The sequence below is a fragment of the Leiobunum rupestre genome, chromosome 10 (assembly GCF_980474605.1).
Source record: "Leiobunum rupestre chromosome 10, qqLeiRupe1.1.hap1, whole genome shotgun sequence".
Lineage (NCBI taxonomy): Eukaryota > Metazoa > Arthropoda > Arachnida > Opiliones > Sclerosomatidae > Leiobunum > Leiobunum rupestre.
This window is the reverse complement of record NC_143393.1, coordinates 2612678-2632662: the sequence shown is the minus strand read 5'-3', so window position 1 is coordinate 2632662 and position 19985 is coordinate 2612678. Positions and strand designations below refer to the sequence as shown.

The window sequence follows — 19985 nt, the reverse complement described above, 5'->3', positions numbered from 1 at the left end:
AAACGAAGTTGCAATATTTTCGGCCAGTGCAATATAATTGAAACTGAATCTACAGCAGAAAACCAATATAATTAGTAAGTTAATATTCTAATTAGAGAGCCGATAAATGCAATACCTGATAGAAATAGTCGTGTTTTCGTTTAAGGTGTAGCGATCCATCTGATTGTAATGATGCGCAAAATGCACTGCCTTTAGCAGCGGCTAAAGTTTCAAAAGTGGTTTCTTCGGCTGTTTTTGGGCATTTATCTTCCAAAAGACAATCATCTCCTACTAATCCATCGGGAGAAGCTGCGAGAAACCCATTTTTGTCAACGAAGAGACCAGACTTCTCGACAGGGATAAAAGCTCGAAGCTTTCTATAGTTTTCAATAGCGTTTTTTTCGTTTTCCTTGCCGTACTGTACTGCCGGGGTGTTTAGAGGACTTGGGTATGTTATGCTTTTTACAAGCCTTACCACCGATGTTGTGTCCCTCATTTTGGCGATTTGTCCAATCATTGACGCCGTGTGTCTTTTCCTCAATCCACTCGTCACACGCAGACGGTCGGCGATTTCGGAAACGCTCAATTTCAAATGATTCAGGAACTCTTGTTTTAGTTCTTCAAATTTTTCTTCAGCATAATCGGGCTGTTGAGCACTTGGTCCGTAATCTATTTCGACTGTCGATGCGGCCATAGTTCTCGCTACCTTGCGATGTGTTTTGGCTTCGGTAAAGGCCAAACGTTTTCTTGTGTCTTGACGCTTTCTAGAAAAATTCGATCTATAGCGTTTTAGAACCATAGAAGGACTTTTTTGAAAAGCTTGCTTCCATGTCTTTTGGTGAAACTCACTTCCATAGGCTTGACTGAGGCCAGCACCCGTCGATCATCTATTCATTGCTCCTCTGCGAGATCTACAAAACTGCTTGTGGCCGATGAACTTCGATAGCAACTGCATGTATGTTTCGGCAGCGTTGCTGGTGTGGTTTTGAAGCATCGAGTCCGCTTTGTTGACAAATAGATTTAGAGTGCCGGTTTTTTATTTGCTCGGGTTGCAAAAGCTAGAACAACAGTTCAAATGGCTCCCAAAAACGTGTTTCGGACCATTTAGAAGTTCTTTCCTCAAATCTGAAGCTTGTTTACCGTTTTCCGCGTTCCTTTTAATGGCTTGTCGAGCAGCAGCAGTAAGACGGTTGATTCTCGATTTACTGAGAAGTTTCGCATTCTGTACCGATTTGGTAATTTTGTATAAAGCCGACGTATAACATTTAACGGCGTGGTTGGCACATTCAATTTTTTTCACGTCTCTCCCGTATGATACCTTCTCTAAGATGTTTTTAAATACGCTGGAGTCTCCGTCACCTATCATACGTTTATACCGCAAGCCATGCATGGATTCGCTCAACAATGATATCCGGTTCCATTCCTCCAGACGATCCGGTCCAATTTCTGTAGCACACATGGTCTATTTTCTTTTCTTTTTTGGCGGCCACAACGCAAATACTACAATATTTGTTTCTTACTCCTAAAAATAAAATTTTTTCGTTCTGGCACCAATGATTACGGCGACTCCGGATTTGGCGGAAAATCTATGGCCGTAACTTCGTTGACACCAGCCACCGTCTACGATCACCGTTATATACGGAAAGCCATCAGCATCCACATCTCCCGCTTCCAAAGCTAAGCGATATTCTTCCCTGCCGGCTTCGTCAATGGCCTTGCTTAGTGTTATCATTAAATCTAATAAAACGGCAACGTCGTTCGAACAATTTTTTTACCTTTCCTACTTTCATTTCGCTTCTAATAAAAGATTTTAGGCTCAACGAAGGTATAGACAAGACACTAAATATTTCATCTTGCTGGGCGTGTCCTGCTCCAACAGACGTGAAAGACCAATCTACAGATAAGTTTAGGGATGGTGCGTCACCCTTTATTGGGATTGGATCAGTTGATATGACCTTGGATTTCGGGCATTTGTCGCATTTAAACCATTATTTACTGACTAGACCATACCTAGAAGTGAAAGATAATGTGGAAAAAAATGACAGTTCCCACCCGAGTTACCGTAAATTATTAACTCTCACGATAAACAATTGGGCCTAAATTAAAATTGAATACGTCTAAAGGTACCCGTTTTCACTATTGATAGTAAATCGACTTACCTCAATTCTCTGCCGAAAACCATCACGCCTCTATACTTGAATTCATTTGAATGTGCGGCAACTCTCCAGATTTCCGTCGTATAATGTTCTATATCGACAATTCTTCTCCCTGACATACTAGTTATCTTCGAATTATATTTAGAAAAAGCACATCGCTCTTCTAAATAACATTCATTGGCCGATAATTTCGCGGCAGGTATGTTGTCTCTTAATAAAATTATAAATATTATTTATTATTAATAAACATGTAAAGTTCGTAATGAAAACCCTCTTAGGGAATATAGAATGAATATGAGTTAATATTACTTACTCGTGAAATCCTTGTAATATCGTATCAAAATCAGAGTTTTGGCTACAAGATATAGAAGATGGTAATCTTGTTTCGTCACGATCGTTTCCATCTGTCGACACAGAACATCGGAAGCTTTGAGTTAATACTGATCCGTTCAATTCGATCCCGCTATCATCCAATTCAGTTGAAGTATTACTCGAATTAGTAATATTGAAAGTCGAGTTCGATTTTCGTAAATGAACGCCTCGCTTTCCTTTTTTCAATTTCCGACTGTCGTGCTTCTTGCTGAACTTATCCATAGCAGAAAAAAACTCGCGAATAATACGAAGAAACCGTTTCTACTCGCGTCGCAAATAAGAGTGATTCGATTTCCAAATGAACCATAAGCTCCCTCGTTCTGGGACTGCCACATAATTGCTTCTGCACTTCTAATACTGGACTCCACTTTCCCACCGAAAACTAAAAGCCCCAAGATATGGCTATATTTCACAATGTCTCTGGGGACATACAAAAGAAGCTTTCAGAATCGCCGGCGCCAACTACATCTGGCCAGAGAAAAAGGGCTGGGGACTTGTAACGTAAAACATGTATTGCTTTTATGATAAAGCGGTTACTAATTATATATATGCATAAAAATTATATAAAACCAAATTAGCAGCCTCCGCCATTTGCAATATATTTACATCGCGAAAGTAATATGCCAAAGCATCGAAGAGAATCTAGCCGGGAAGAAAGAAAAGTTAAAAGGTTGCTCCCCGTCGTTTTTGGGCAAGGGGTTCAACAATGAGTGAGGTATGTCAAAGGGCTCGTCAGTCCAAGGTCGCACGAGCCGCGCGTACTGCAATTAATTTCTCATTTCCCCTCGTAAATCCCCCCCTTCGGTTCGAACGCCATCTTCACGAGCATACGTGAACTTTGAATACAATGTAGCATTGGATATATAATGAAATATAACGTAATTCATGAATAACTCGAGATCGAATTATTCAAAAGTTATAAAAATGGTATAAAAAAATAGATCTTAAAAAACTGAAGGGAAGTAATTTCGCTTTTTTTCGATTTACGATTACTATCAAACCAAAAGTTTAAAATAAAAAGTACGAAAATTAATAAAATTGAATTACATGAAAGTTAATCATATATTTAAATTTTTTAAAAAATACTTCACTCTAGTATCACAAACTACACCATTCGTGAAATTTTCAATAAAATTTAATTCAGCGTTATGCTTTTTTTCGTGAATTAGTAACTAAATTGGTGCTTCGTTAATTTAATTATTGTGACGAAACTAAATATTCAATTGAAAAAAATCAACGTTTCATTTAGTAGTGTGCATTTGAAACTTTAAGTGTGCAAAATAGCGACACTTAAGTGTAATATTTTATATTCAAAATATTAACTTGAATGTACCGGATTTTGAAAATTCTACGTTATCTTAACCTTAATAGAGTGATTTAACGTAGACCAAATATGTTTTGAAATTCCGTTATGCATATCGCCCTTAGCCACGCAGGATTTATGTTCACGAATCCTGTCTAAAATGCAACGTTTTGATTCACCAATATACGTTTTTCCACATGAGCAAGGGATTTCATAAATACTGCCTCGAATGGCGGAATCCTCTATTTTAGGTTTTAAATGAGAAATTTGATTTTTTAGTATATTAGTCGTTTTTGATACTAAGTTTATTTTATAATTTTTCAAAATACGTTTAAGTTTCTTTGTGGTTTAAGGTATATAGGGTTAAACTAAAACCTCCTCCTTAGGTTTACTTTTCATATCAGGAGGCATACTGATTAAGTTTCTGTCAAATATGGTTTCTATAAGTGTTTTTGGATGATCTGATTCAATTTACTGATTTTTAATTTTTAATTTATCCGCAATTGGGTTATCAGATATGGAATCAATATGGTGTTTTAAACCTTTTACGACTGATGTTTTTACATGGTTGGGGTGGATCGAATTAAAGTTTAAAAAGGTTTTTGAATGAGTAGGCTTTTGGAATAATGAAAAGGTTAGTTTACCATTAACATTTTTAATAAATAGGTCTAAAAAGGAATTTCGTGGTTAACTTCTAGTTCAAGAGTGAATTGAATAGAGTTATGTAAATTATTTAAATCATCGTGAAAAGTCGTTAATGAATCCCAGTCTCCCTTCCATACAAAAAATATATCATCCATATAACGAAGCCAGCAAGCCAAATGATTTTTGTCCATGTCCGACCCAAAAATGGTAGGCCGTCTTTTGGTTTATAAATTTGGGAATTAAAGTCAAAATAAGTACTATTTAAATATAATTCCGAAAGTTTAAGAATTGTATTGATTTTAAGAGGAGATCTTTGTAATAAATAACGGTCATTTCTCAATTTAGATTCCAATAATTTAATTTTGGAAATTAAAAGTTTAAATCGAATACTGTTTTAGAAAAAATGTTCACTTATTTTTTCATAAACCACGCAAGGTGCTGAATCCTTTTCCTGTAAAGAAAAAGATCAGACAATATACAAAAAATATTATTCTCGGCAGATAATTACTTTTTGGAATCCTTCTTTCTCTTGAGAATTTTGCTAATATTGAATTGAACAAAATTAATTAATTAAAATCACTAAAATGGATAAGTACTTTCATAGTAAAAGTTGTGTGGATCAACCATTTAACTTATTACTACGACTAGATGGGACAAGGTTTGTACTGTAATAAAAGTTAGAAACCTAAATTATTTTGTTCTTTTTCTCTCAGTAAAACAATTAAATTAAATAATAACTATACCTTATTAATAATTGCCCATTGGCTATTATTGTATAAATACAACAAATGTATTTCATAAAATGGCTGATGAAAACATCCATGATATTTTCATTAACCAAAAGCAACTCAAAATTGAAGTAGCTACTTTCTTTAAACCAATTGACACAAAATATTGCCTAACTCAAATGTTATAGATAATATAGGATTTTATCTCTTGATGAAATTAGCAATTTTAACTTTTATAATTTTTTTGCGTATTCTAGTTTTTCATGTCAAAATAAAACTACTTGAATTATGTAAAAGGTGTGTATACTCAAAACAAATTTATGAAGTGTAATGAATTAAGCGAATAACCCTAGGCACCCCGTGTGGGAAAAACCAACCCTATAACCCCACCCATCACCTCTAGCAGTTTTCAGTATGCTTTGCTGGATTTGTGCTTAAGTTGGTTTTTCAACGCCAGGTGTATTAATGTATCCAGTTTGGCCAGTCAATGCGCAACATTAAAAGTCTTATGTAATTATAAATATTAGCAAAATTGCTGATTATTTGTTTTAATAATAAAATTAAACCTTCAGTTCTACTTATAAGCTCTAGTATAACTCATACAACTTATTTTGAAATTACTGAACCCATAATAGATGTTAAGATAGTGATAATTTGTCAAATTATAAAAAAAGGAACTTTTCAACTTTCATATCACACCTAAAAAAAATTGTTTTCTAAGTTGAATTGTTATTTCAGTAGTTTTGATTAGACGTGACATAAAACTTGTCTTTTATATTAACTAACTAAAATGTCACTGTGATAATAGCATCAGAGTGATAAATCACAAAATTTACCTAATCCAGTTCTGGATAGTTAGATTAGAAGAGTTTGTTCCCAGTGCAAAATCTGTGGATGGACTATGCGGTGGGTAATATAAGTGATACACTGTTTTGGCAATCAGTTTACATTAAAATTTAAATTACTTTTTCTAATGACTTTTGACCAAATACACCTTATATCAAGCATGCGTTCATATTCTCCAATGTATATAGAATGAGCTATTATTTGGCCAACATATATCTATCGCAGATATAGGCACTCTACCCGCAGTAACACAATTGTTTTGTAGTCCGAATTGAATGTGAACTGGAATTCAACACCCCCCGATCGTGGCTGCCCCAGCTAAGCCTGTCAAGAGACAATTGTGAGTTGTTAAGGTTTCTAGTTAAGTAAAATTAGTCTAGTTCTTGCAATCTCAAGACAAAACAATGAAAGTCAAAGATGGAAACAAAATGTGTTGATTTGTATTAAAAATTTGGCATATAAATATGTAAATCTAACTGATATTTAACGTAATTGCCACCAGGTAGTCATATGCTTAGATTAAACAATGCAAAAAAACTTACAGCTTAGCCCAAAAATTTTATAGAAGAATTAATAAATTTTCAAAGCAAATTAAAGGAAAATATACGAAAAACCATAAGCAAAAATGATTCTTATCGCAAAACAGTAGATAAAATAAAGTTGTAGAAGAGTATATGACAAAGGAAGGTTTTTGGGTTATATTACATAAAAAACGCAAGGAATTTATAGGAAGGTATTGAAAATTAAGGAAAAGTGGTCACCTTGTTTTAGAAATATAATCATTGCGGTAAGAAAATGTACTAACTAGCATTTTGGAATAAGTTTTATTTAAAAAAATTACTTGGTTTATAATATAAGAGGCTGTATTATGTAATATATTATTAATTGCATATGACTACCAGTACCCAATGTGTGGGTATTTTCACTACATTTTTAATAACATTCTTTTGAGTTTGCCCATTCAAACAACAAATATTGTCATTATTACTAAGAATTTAATTTAAATTTTGGGGCCCCCTAACAATAGTTTGTGGATGCCCTATAATAGTTTTGAAGGCCCCTTTTAAATTCACTGATAGGCACGTGCCTATTACTGACGCTGCCCCTGAATCTTAGCTCTTGTTTTTGCGTGTATATAGTTAACAAGATTTTATATTAAACTAAATTAATATGAAAGAGTTCTTAATTAAGCATTTGGTTACCTGGCTTAAATTATGTAATATAACTTAGAAATGGTTCCAATTATTATATGTAATAATATTGAGAAGCTATTGATAATTTCTTGTAGTGACAGCGAATGAAAGTTTTATGGAATAAAGGTAGTTAAAGGCCCAGAACAGAGATCCCATTTTCTCGTGCGCGAATTTAGACCCCGCAAAATTGTGTAACAGCGTCGACAGCTTGAACGACGGCTCTGACTGGTTTTGAATAGAATATATGCAATGATCATCAAAAAAGAGGTAAGCTACAATACATGGAATTGTTCAGGCGGTCACTCCAGTTGTCAGAGATGTCAATCAGTTCTCACTCGTCAAAAAATTAAGTACAGGATTAGAGGGGTGGAAATTCGCTCTAGTCTCGGTCTTTTAACTATGTAGTCAAAAATATTTAAAAAACATTTTGCAACGTTATTGATTATTTGTTTATCAATTTTTGCTATATCAATTACTAATCTATACCACCTTAATAGCGTTATAAATTCACTTTTGGGTCCCTTCTACATTACACCATAAGTGGATCATTCTCTCTAAGTATACCAAATGCTATGCTACCTATGACAAGAGCGAGGGGTCGGACACTTGCCATTATTTTGTACGGGATTTCGGGATTTCGTAGAGATTTTGGCGATTTTATCATTACTTTTTGAAGTAATTTTGGGATTTCAATGTTAATTTACCATAGAGAGAGAGTTAAAAGATTTTGCGATTTTAGACAAAGTGTATGGGATTTTGGTAAATGTCCGACCCCTCGGACAAGAGTCTTTGTCGGGGTTGGTCTGGCAGCCCTTAACAACCACCCTATACTGTGTATAGAAAAAAGAAATTAAAAGACGTGGGCAACTAAATTTTAGTGAGCCTAAGCGAGGTATAATATTATAATTAAGATTTATATTTTCTGAATTTCATCAGCTTTTTTCATTTATTCAAAATTGGTAAAAATGTAAAAATATCGGTATCAGTATAGTATTGATAAAAATCTGGAAAATTTGTATCTGTACCGATTTGTCATATTGGGAAATAAAATTGTATTGTTATCAGAATCTGTTAAATTATGATTTCAATGGAAAAATTAATTAGGCATCCAAACTCAAAATAAAATACTCACAGTAGAATTCACATAACTTTGAAAGATGTTTCTTAATTCAATTTCAGAAAATCTATGACCATCTTTATCTAAAGAATTATATTATTAAACAACTTTTAAAGAACCTTTATTTAAACAAAATGATCATACGGAACTCGCGCCCAAGATTCGAATTGGGGGTTTTACCATGTAATGCAGTCAGTGGAAGTTATGAGAGTATATCCAAAAGAGATCGTACGGGAATCTCAATTTTTTTACTCCATAAAAGTTTATTACTGGCCACCACCCTCCTACGCTGTTTAACAAGGCCACGGGTTAAAAGGCCTTAGAAGTCGCAAGTTGACTTAATCTGATTATTATTATTAAATCTTGGGTAAGAATTCTTTAATATCTTGGATATGCAACTTACTTGGGTTGTTCATTGAATGGTAAGGTAGTTCATTAGGCCACCAAGTTGGTAATCTTGATCAAATAACCCATTTCCTATACAAAATATAAAAATTAATGCAAAGGTAAACAAGAAATTACCCCATGAACAGGAATAAGGGATTTGTCTATGCAAAACCCTAACAAGGAAATACCATCAAAAATTCCCCGTATCCTTTTACTCATAAAAGGAACCAGGACTGTCTTACAAGGATAACCTGTGAGGTTGACTTCCCTGCACGCGCACTCAACATACGCAGGAGCTCTCCTCATTACATCCCTGACCATAACTGGAACTTCCCAGTGATGACAATAGCAATATCATCAGCATAACCAAAACAACTACTTCCCCCTGTTGAACTTCCGAATGAGCTCATCCAGCACCAGGCACTAAAGCAGGGGAGATAACCCCCCCCCCTCGTGGGCAGCCACAGCTGGTGGAGACCCAGCAGCGAGGACATCACTTTCACTGTCCGTCAACATAGATTTGATCCAAAGGCTTCCTCAATTTCAAGAAACACAATTGCCTCTTCCAGGCAGTTTCTCATCCCATGCAAAGTGCTTGTTTAGTGAACTTTGTTCTAGGCTGTACTGTAGTTATAACAAAGGTCGACATGTTATATTAGTTTGTATGATGGAGGCAGTTACCTAGCCTCTTCCCTTAAGTTGCACTTAAAGTTAAAGCTCAAAAGTCAAATTTAAAAAGCATAAAAGCTCATTTTCCAAACATGCACTGCATTTCCAAAAATAATGATAGCAAGACACCATGAAAAATGTTTCAATTATTACAATTAGTTAAATATCGACTCCACTTGTGGTCCACGCTGCTACAGTCACTAATACAAAAAATATAAGTTTATATATATAATTATGCTTTTCATTTACATTTGTTTTGCATATTTTCAAAACACCTAAAGTCTAAAAAAATTAGGGGTGGAAAATTTTAAATTATTAAAAATTAGGTACTCGCTACTTATGAATTCTCTATCAAGGTTTAATTTTATTGTATATTATGAATAGTATTTTTCTTTTTGCAGAGGGAACCAATAAGTGACGTAGGAATGGAGGATATACAGGAGTAAAAACGCCAAATTGTTTTAAAAGGGGCGCCAAAAGCCTGTTGATGAGGCGGGAGGCACCAAAATTCAGCATCCATGCCGTTCCCCCTTAATCCAAATGTTCCCACGTGCCTGGAACTAATGAGATACTAGGCTGCTTTTTGTGACTTATGAGGCCCTGTTCCCCTTTAATATGTTAGAAGTACTTTAATTCTCAATTGCAGCGAAACATCTAAATATTTAATGCACTAAAGTCGTGAATATTTTAATTTCAACCACAATTATCAAGCATTTTCTTATTATTATTAATAACAATTGTTTTGGAAATTAAATTTTGAAAGTCACTTATTGGTTTATACCTAAAATACAGTCTTTCTATAAAAATTAATTTTTGGTCTATATGTGTATTTGAGTTTTAACCATGTAATAAGAAATTTTGTTGCAGTTTCAACACACCAAGCACAGCGTAACTGGAAGAAGATTAACCAAGACCAATATAGCATAAATCGCATCTAGTAGTTTATTCAAAAGGTTGGTTGCACTAAATTTTAGCTTTGGCTAATTAATGATTTATTAGAAAGAACAAACATTTTGTAGCAAGTACAGAAAATCTCATCAAAATTGGATAAGTGGTTATTGAATTATCATAAAAAGAAGTCAAAATTGTGGAAATCAAGGTTTTTGGCGAATTTCCAGACTTCTCAAATTATTTTCGGCACCCATGACATCAGAAAATGTGAAGCGTATCATGGCTAATTGTCTGTAATACATTTCTTTACATCTGGGATTATAAGCAGGTTGATTTAACATCGAAGAAAAAATCCAACGCGGCCTAGTAATTGAAATAGGCATACACAATTAAGGCTATGTAGTAGAAAAATTGTATGAAACCGAAGTATTAAATTGTTTACTTGTTGTGTCGTACGCGCCGCCATGCGCACGCTTAAAAAATATATAAATATATTTTTTATTTCGATAATAAGCCTAATTAAAAATCTGTAGGAATAAAACTACAGCTTCGATTTGCCCCATATTGCTCATGCTACAAAGGAGGAAAATCCGCGCAAAATTTCAGGATTTAGGGGAGCAAAAAAGGTCAGTTTTGGACAAACAATTAGTACATTGAGGATTGGAAATTTGTTTCAAGAATGACATTTTTGGAAAGAGAACTTCCAGGGATTCAAAACAAGCCCTCATTCATTTGATTTTATTACTATCCATTTTCGTGCAACCAACACTTTAAAATGGCATTTAACATGTGGAAAGCAAAAGATAACGAACTTTCCTACATGTATTTCCTAATTTAAAAAAAATGTATAAGGGTGCACTGGGGTTTAATAAATTGTCAATAGCTTAGTTAAAACTTAAATACACAAGATAAATGGTTTTGAATATGCAAACAAGGAACAAAGTTTAAACTAAATTATAGGATTAAAATTTCAATATTTTCTTTCCTTTGTATTGTCAATTGGAAAGCCTACAGCAACCACTGGTAGATAGTGAAAGCTACCACATGAAGAATCAAATAATGATACAGAAATGCTCAAAATAAGCATCCAACTATATTAAATCATTTGTTTTGAATTGAAAAATTAAATTAAGCTAATTTTGTTAACAAATAAAATTGATTAATTAATACAAGGTTGACTAGTCGGGGTTGGCTGCACTTTTACTTTATTTCATTTTAAGCAAAATTAGATCGGTTTACCAAATTTCATAAAATAGAGAACTGGAGTAGTGTGGGACATGTTGATTTGACAAGGACTGCCACATATATTTCTCTTTAAATGTTTTACTTTTTGGAAATACCTCTACAACCACAAAAATCCTGATAATATTTTTACCTATTTTGTTAATCCATTTAGAGTTGTCTATCGAAATTTTATAAATAATATTTAGCTTTATGCATCGGCAATAAAAATAGTCGTGTCAAAACCTGGATTCCATTCTTCAGACGAGTTTCTGTTACAAGTTCTATTCAAAAATAATACTAATAATAGGGTGTCAGAATTATTGTAACATGTTCTCTCAAGTCACAAACAAACATTCTTTGGGGATCAAATTGTTCTGGACATTCAACAGAAGTATCTAAAATATATCTTTATATATATATATATATATAATAAATATATATACATATATACACAAACATTAGAATTTTTAATATTTTTTTTATTTTTTTTATGTCTTTTGCCCTAATATAATTAATTAGACTTAAAATGTATTATAACTTAGCATTAGTCAACACAATCAATTAAAGAGGAAGCTGAATAAGTCATTTAATTACATTCATTTCGTTTTCTAGATCATGTCTTTTTTAGTGCGAATTTCATGTTTGGGGTAAAACTACCAGGACTCTTTTGTAGAAACGTATTGTACTTAAAAGATGTTCATATATAATAAATCTATTTATTATTATTATTAATAAATAAAGTTTTTCCACAATGACTTTTAATTAAATGGCACCATGTACCCCCCCCCCCCCCCAAATAAAAATACTAAGGTAAGTCACAAATTACACCACATTAGTTTTTTTTCTGGAATAAGTATTCGTTTTTCATATGAAGGCGGAATAGTTGGGTACCTTCATTGGCATACAAAATTTTTTAGAACATTTCACCCAATCATAAAATTAAAACTATTGGGCTAGATAATGTCCATTCACTTACCAGTTATTTTTTTCTTTCTTAAATGATCAATAGCTTTTAAAAAAAATTCCTTCAATTTTCCAATTTCACTTTCCATAATGCCATCAGCATATGACACTAGTTTTACATTTCTTATCGTAATAAAAATTGACGGCATGTTGGCCATTGATTGAAGTTCCAAAACCTAGAAATCAATAACCTTATTAAAATTTCAATAGCACCACTACAATAAGTGTTTTCTATAACTGCTTTGGAGTGCTAGAGATGGTGCTTATAAGGGTATATCCTAAATATATTATTATATTATTATTATTATTTTAAGTTATCATGCTTCGACCTGTTTTGATAAAATTTCACCTATTACCAATCTGTTGATTTTAATAGATTTGTGGAAAAGATTGCTCTTGGAGCAGTTTTTTTTAAGTTTTCTCGCGTCTTCCATTTAAGCTTAGAAATTAAATGTTTGAATCTTCGAAACATGTTCCATTTCTCTCTTGCAGGGTGAATGATGTCTTAAGACGGAACAAATCACGATCAGTGAAATGAAAAAGCTTTATATATGGTAGTCTTGATAATCTACTAAATCAGTGATGAGCAAACAGCAGGGCCACCAAATAACTTTATATAGTTTGAATCAGTTAATCAGTAATATTTACTTTTAATTTATTTCAGTCACACAGTTTAGTCTAGTTTCTGCTTATATTTATACAACAAAAAATGTTTTCAAGGTTGTGCGATTATGAAATAATTAAGAGCAGAGTTAGTTAGTTGATTTCACCTTCCTAAGTCCCATAAGAACAGCCAAGGGGTACCAATATTCAACTAGTTTTTTCCTATATGAAAAATATCACACCTTAATACCAACTCAGACATTTACGATGAACGTTAAATGGTTCAAATTAGATGTAAATAGGTGAACTTTGCGAAATTTGACTTCTAAGAACATTTGTATGGATTGTTGTTTAAACCACGAAAAAAGACTTATCAGTTTGCTATTATATAGCTCATTTCTATTTCATAATTTCTCAACAGCCTGCAAAGGTATATCATTGAATCAAAAGTGGGGGCTCTACTACTTGTTAGATCTCCTCTCAAGACTAACAAATTTCTAAGAAATAAATTTCATACAGTGAGCATATTTATGGAATCTAATGATTTAAGGCCAGGGGCAAGAAACAACACCTCCCACACGAGGAGAGAGCTGTTGGTAAACATAGTGTGGCATGTTAATTTTGATTTTATACACAAAAACTAGCGGTTCTGATAAGAACTAAGCTGTACAGATTTTAACCTAGCAATTTGTTTTGCCTGTTTAACGAGGAGTATTTTGGCAATTTCGCAATAGCTTTGGTTGCAACATTCGGGGCTTTTGGCTCTTTATCTTATATTGGTTTAATAAGAGTAATAAAAATTAATCTCAAAGAATCAATAGCCAAATGTATTTTCAGGGATCTCAGTAACCAAAGTCTGCTATAAGCTTTTTTTAAAACCTATTGTACATCCCAGTTCAAGGTCATTTCGAGCCAGACAACAAGATATTTAGATGTGTTAGTTTTCTTTATCACCATGTGGCCTCAATTTTCAACACTTTTCCCTTGGGGACCTTTCTAGAGGACTAATTATAATCTCTGGGTTAAAACTCTTTCTTTGTATTGTTGAACTAAAATATTACTTAAACTTTTTTTTCATTTTCTAATCTTGTTTTTATCCTTTTTTGTAAGGCCATTTTGCTAATACATTCTTTAATTTCTTTTTCCATTGCTATTTTCAAAACAAAGTTAAATTATCAGAGATGCTTAATATTCTGTTAGTTATTGTGAACGATAAATTCTTTCCTTTTTTTATTATTTTGCCAACTAGAGATGGAAGGAAAGGGGCGGTTTAAGTGTTTAATTTATCACTGAGTGTATTTTCGTATTCTTCTCTAATTTCAAATATTCAATATTATATCTTTCTTAGATATAAATTCAATTCATGATTTTTACCCAAACACTAATTTTTGTAACAGTTAACCTAATCGTGTTTTATCCTTAATAGGATATGATTAGATTGATCCAAATTGTTACAAGCTGAACAAACAACGTGCCACGCCAAAAGTGCTGTTAATGATTGGAACTCTCTCCCTTCTGACATCTGTGTATCGCTTTCTCAACACTTAAAATGTGCCAATGATTGTGTTTTCTATAGTAGTATTATAGTAGTCTTGTAATAGTATTTTGTCTTGTTTGTTTTTATCTGTTAATTTTTATATATATTTAATTCCTTTTATAACTATGCTTGTACAAAAGCCTTGTTGGCTTCATAAGCAGTCATGCCAAATAAATAATAGAAAGGGTAAATAAACCCATCTTAAAGGGGGGGGGGGAAAGCTTAGCCCTATAAGAAATTAATAGTGAAAAGTAAAAATGCAAACTTGAGCAATAGACCAATTATCAATTAGTCAAAGTTTCACGTTTTGATTTTTAACTTTAAACGTCATGTAGGGTTTCTCAAAGACCTATTCGTACAAGTTTTAGCATGTGATTTAACTTTAAATGTCTTTTTTTTCATTTAATGATGAATTTCTTCACCTTTTTAAGTTTCCTTGTATTCATGCTTCAGGCTTAAATTTCTAAATAAATTTTATTAAACAAAATGTGCAATTTTTCTTGTTAAATTTTTTCAGTAGTAGACCATAGCTCCCAGTAATCAATTGATAAATAAAATTATAGAAATTCATGATGACCTTCTAATCCTTATGTTATGATCTTGAATAACAAAGGTGACAGGATTAACACAAGCATAGAGATGTAGGTGTTTTACCATGAGGAATGTCCGCCGAATAAAACTTAGCAATAATGCGAATTACATTCAATTATTTCCAAGTCCACTTTGCATCATCCTATGGCTAGAGAGTTCGAATTCCACTAACTAAATGAAGAACTATTCTAGCTGTGATGCACTCTAATATTTAACAAACATGGGATGATCTTCTGCAGCAGTGGAAAAATGCTACCCATGAAAAAATGTCCTTATAATTTCTGTTCACATATTTTAGGAATTTCATCCCATGTTTGTTAAAATATTAACGAATTTCGGGCTACGCCCCTGTCTTGCGCCATTATCATAAGGAATTTAATTAAAAATAGCTCAAAAACTGTTTTTATCTTGTGCAAAATTTATTATTTGAAAAATTAACCATTAAGGTTCAGAAAAAGAAAACATAATCAGATTACTTACTGTAGAGTAATTTCTTTAATATTTTCAACTTTAAAAAACTTCCTTGGGGGAAATCTCAGAATTTCAACTATTCTCTTGATGTAAAAAAATAAATAAATATATAATTATAATTTGGTCTTCGTTTTGTACACCTGTCTTATGTGTTTAGATTTTTACAATAAATTTACTCAATCCATTGAAAAGATTCCTACAGTATTTGATTTATTGCAAACAGTATTCATCAACAGCAGAGCTAAAATGGGCTATATATGAAGCTATTCTAGAATTTCCAAATGAGCCTTAGATTTCTTGATATTGGCCCTCAATTATTTGAAATTTGTTTTTATTCTTAAAATATTCCTTGAAAAAGAAAAATCTCAGTAAAATAACCATCATAATTTTAATATTTCAAACTTTATATCCAAAATTACAATAAATTTAAACCCTTTTTAATGTTTAGTTGAATACTGGGAAACTCTACTGAAATGGATTTATTTATCTATTAAAGTATCCAAAATTATGGCTTAAAGATTTAAACCTTATGATATAAAATTTTTAGAAGAACCTAAATCCAGAATATCCTAAACAGATTACAATACTACACCTTTTCAAAAATACAAAACAGGCCAAACAATTTATCTTGTGTAATTCTGTTAAAATAATTACTTAAGTTGTTCATTAAGTTAAAAAAATTAAAACCAAAGGGTTAATAAAAAATTTGCTCTGAACAGATTTGAGAATTAATAAGCCAAATGTAAAGAAAAAACTTCACATTTATTTTCCTCTAAAGCTTGTTACTTAGCTTATAATAGAAAACTAACACAAAACTGAATTAAATATTGTTTAATATTTAAAATGTTGTAATTGTATATGATTGTTTAGTGTTCTTCAACTTTTAACACTTAAATAATTCAATATTTGAAAAAGCTTAGCAATTAGCGTTTCACCTCGGGTCTGTTTATTCTCGCCTTTTTAGCTAACTAAAAGAATAGGTGATTATGAAAAAGAATTACGCGTAGAGGCTCACGGGAGTTGGTTATTTTTTGACAAAGCGTCGGCTGCTTAAATTCGTCTGCACCTACCGAGGCCCGCGGTCGTCCGCGTTTAGTAAAAAGCACCAACCATGGATTGATTGTTTGAAAAGTTAGTATTTTTCTAAAATTATTAAAAATACATAAAGTTAACAAATTAATTATATATTTTTTTATTTCTTATAGTTCTAGACCAAGTATTGATAAACAAACAAGCCCAATTTTAGTTGACATTTTAAAGGCTGTAAAATAAATGACCACACTTATAATTAGGATTTAAATCTAGATTAAACCTGAAAAGGAATTAAAATCAATTTGGATAGAATTTTAAAATATTTCATTTAATAAATCAATTACCTTAATTTAACGACTTTGCAAACTTATCTCAAAACGAAAAACGAAAAATCCTTTATGAAATAATAGAAATCTCGCTAACCCTTGCCCAACTAGCCAGACAAAAAGAGCCAATTTTGATACTTTCAACTTGGTAGTACTTAACCAAATCACGTGACCACCGATATTTTCATAATCACCTATTATTTTCCCAGTTTTCCAAAGCCATTTTTCCCGCTATTTTCCCTCATATTGTGGTAGCACTCCAGCTGTGGCCATGGGTGTTTGCAAACGCTAATAGTAAGAGCTACTATTACTATTAAAATCAGCAAGTGTTTATTTGAAGGTGAAAGTTAAGTTCTTGGAGGGAAAACCTCAGAAACTGATTCAAAAATGAGAAGAATCTTCACATTCATTTTCCTCTAAAGCTTGTTATTTACTCAGCAAGTTTTTAAGGGAAGGTGAAAGTGAAGATCTCGGGGGGGGGGGGGGTACCCCATAAAAAAGAGCAAACAATATAATTTAGGACGTCTAGTTTAACCGCTTACGCAAGAAAATCTCGACCACCATTGTTAAATAAAATCATTGGCGCACCGAGGGGGCGGGGCCCAGGCCCCCTCCAAGAAGAAGAAATTAGTATAGAGTAATGGCAGTGCTACGTCACACGACGTCACCCATGCTTTTTCCTATTCATAAAAAATTCGCGCCCACAATGGCGGCCATGGCCAAAGCTACGGAGTGCTACTACTCTATACATATCAGTTTTGCCACAGAGCGATGAACGTCAAAGTTGTCTATCTAACCAAGTTTTGGGACTCATAGGCTCCCCCCAAGAAAAATTTCTAAACGGATAAATGGCTTGACATTTTCAAAAATGTTTTTGGATAAAATTATATAAGGCAGGCAGGTATAAGTTTAAAACATGATATATGACCACAGCTTACCCCAGTAATTATTTTTAGGGTATATTTTAAAACTTCATAAATATTACACATCTCTTGGTCGGTAGTATCAGAATTTTATTACATATCTGTAAAAGAATTATAAATAATATCTCGTATAGATATATTATAAACGTGTGGTGGTAATAAAATTCATAATATATCACATAATTTGCAGCAAATATTTATATTATGAAAGATGATATATTGTTTGTACTTCTTGTACAGATGTAATAAAATTCTGATTATTTTTGCTAGGACTCTCCTAGCAAAAATAATCAGCCTAGGACTAAATAATCAAACCATGTTTCTACCAAGATTTCTTTCTACATAATAATACTTTTGCTTTGATCATATGGCGAAAGACAAAAAACAAATAACTACAAATCCAAAATATACCAATATTTGTACACTTACTTGTTGAGTTATCCTAATAATTAGGTCCTAATTTCATAATTGGCATTAGGCATGAATCCAATTGGTTAGTTTTCCCGCGCTTGAGTATTTATCCTTGTTCACACTTAAACCTTGATGGGCGAAGCCACGAACAACTTTGAAAAATGCATAGAAATTATTTTTACCAATTTATATGTGACCTAATACTTTATACCAGCTTCAAATCTCGCACATAAATTACATTTTCAAACATATTAATTATAAACTTGTTAATCCCTTGCATCATTGCTTCCAAAGTGAAGCATTATATATAGTCTTTGCTTCCAAAAAACACGGCGAAGAGAGAGGGATAGTAACGTCACAGTCTTCGCCATCTTAGGCCTGGTCTTAGGGTGTTTCTATGTCTTTTGAGGATACTATTTGACTTGGTAAGAAAATCTTTACTCTTATTATTTTTGTATGAAAAACAATATAGTTATTAAACAATGAAAATTAAACCTTAAGATTTCCATAACCGCTTACTGGAGTATCATTCATCCTTTGCTACTGACTAATTTTGATAATGCTAAACCTTGGATGTTATAATTCTTTCAGTGTATTACTAGGCGAAAACTATTCGCTAGTTTTAGAGTATATTTTTTTAGGAAATAGCGAGCAACTTCAAAATACAGTTTGGTTGTTATTGTATGGAAGAAGTTGGTAGTTTAGGGTAAAATTTGTACTCTTTTCGTCCTAAAGCGAGCGAATAGTTTTGGCCTATTATATCAACTCAAACTTAAATGGCAACGCAAGTTGGTGTGCGGAAGTTTTGAAAAGCACGGTGCTTCTTACTTTTTTTTCTTACCTTCGGGATTTATTTATTTGGGCAGCTCTTGTGATTGGCTTAGTTATTTTGAGCGGAGATGATTGGTTAAATGCCTTTTTTACATTAGCGCTTAATTAAATGACCATCTCTGGTTATAGCTTAAGTGTAGCCTTACATGAAACATTCTATGACTAGAGGGTACTGTAATATCATAACTTACAAAAAGAATATATATACAGACAGTGAACCTAAAGGTAGAGACACTAAAATGGAGATAATGGAAATAAAAACAAAATTTATAAATTATGATATGGAATTGAAATACTAGACGGTTAATTTGGTGAAGCGGTTATGCGCCTTCGTCCGCAATACACACCTTCAACTCCATTTCTGCCAAGCAACTAATGTTATGCTTTAATAAACCTTGTCGTAAGTTTATGTAACCACAGTATGAAGCAGAAATATATTAAGAAAACCAAAGATGGGAACTCTTTAAAATTGGAAAAATATAAATAATATTTTGAACAAGCGGTTAAAAAGTGATCTTAAGCATTTGAAATCTTAAAAAGACAATAAAGAACTGTTAACTCGTAAACTTTAACAGTATTGTTATGTGACTGTATTATCAGAACCAATTTAGGTATTCACTTTACAAGATTTTCATACTGTTCTAATTTCCTACAAAGATGTTGTGATAAAGTTTAGTTATACTACAAATCTGGAGTCAGGAGCATGATAAGGACGCCCATCTTATGGACTTTCAATAGTAGCAGATAAATTTGACAAAATATAACTATTATAAATATAATTTTAGTC

General features: G+C 32.6%; 2 long non-coding RNA genes across 2 annotated transcripts; both read right to left on the bottom strand.

Moving 5' to 3' along the window:
• Positions 1–4876: 4876 nt before the first annotated feature.
• Positions 4877–8843, bottom strand: LOC149923350 (uncharacterized). The gene is made up of 4 exons (XR_016476830.1): positions 8743–8843; positions 8355–8422; positions 4964–4996; positions 4877–4906 (listed from the first exon to the last, which is right to left on the bottom strand). It is a non-coding gene; the product is annotated as an uncharacterized LOC149923350 (long non-coding RNA).
• Positions 8844–11814: 2971 nt separating this feature from the next.
• Positions 11815–18491, bottom strand: LOC149923349 (uncharacterized). Its single transcript, XR_016476834.1, has 3 exons — positions 18386–18491; positions 12487–12649; positions 11815–11905 (listed from the first exon to the last, which is right to left on the bottom strand). It is a non-coding gene; the product is annotated as an uncharacterized LOC149923349 (long non-coding RNA).
• Positions 18492–19985: the final 1494 nt, after the last annotated feature.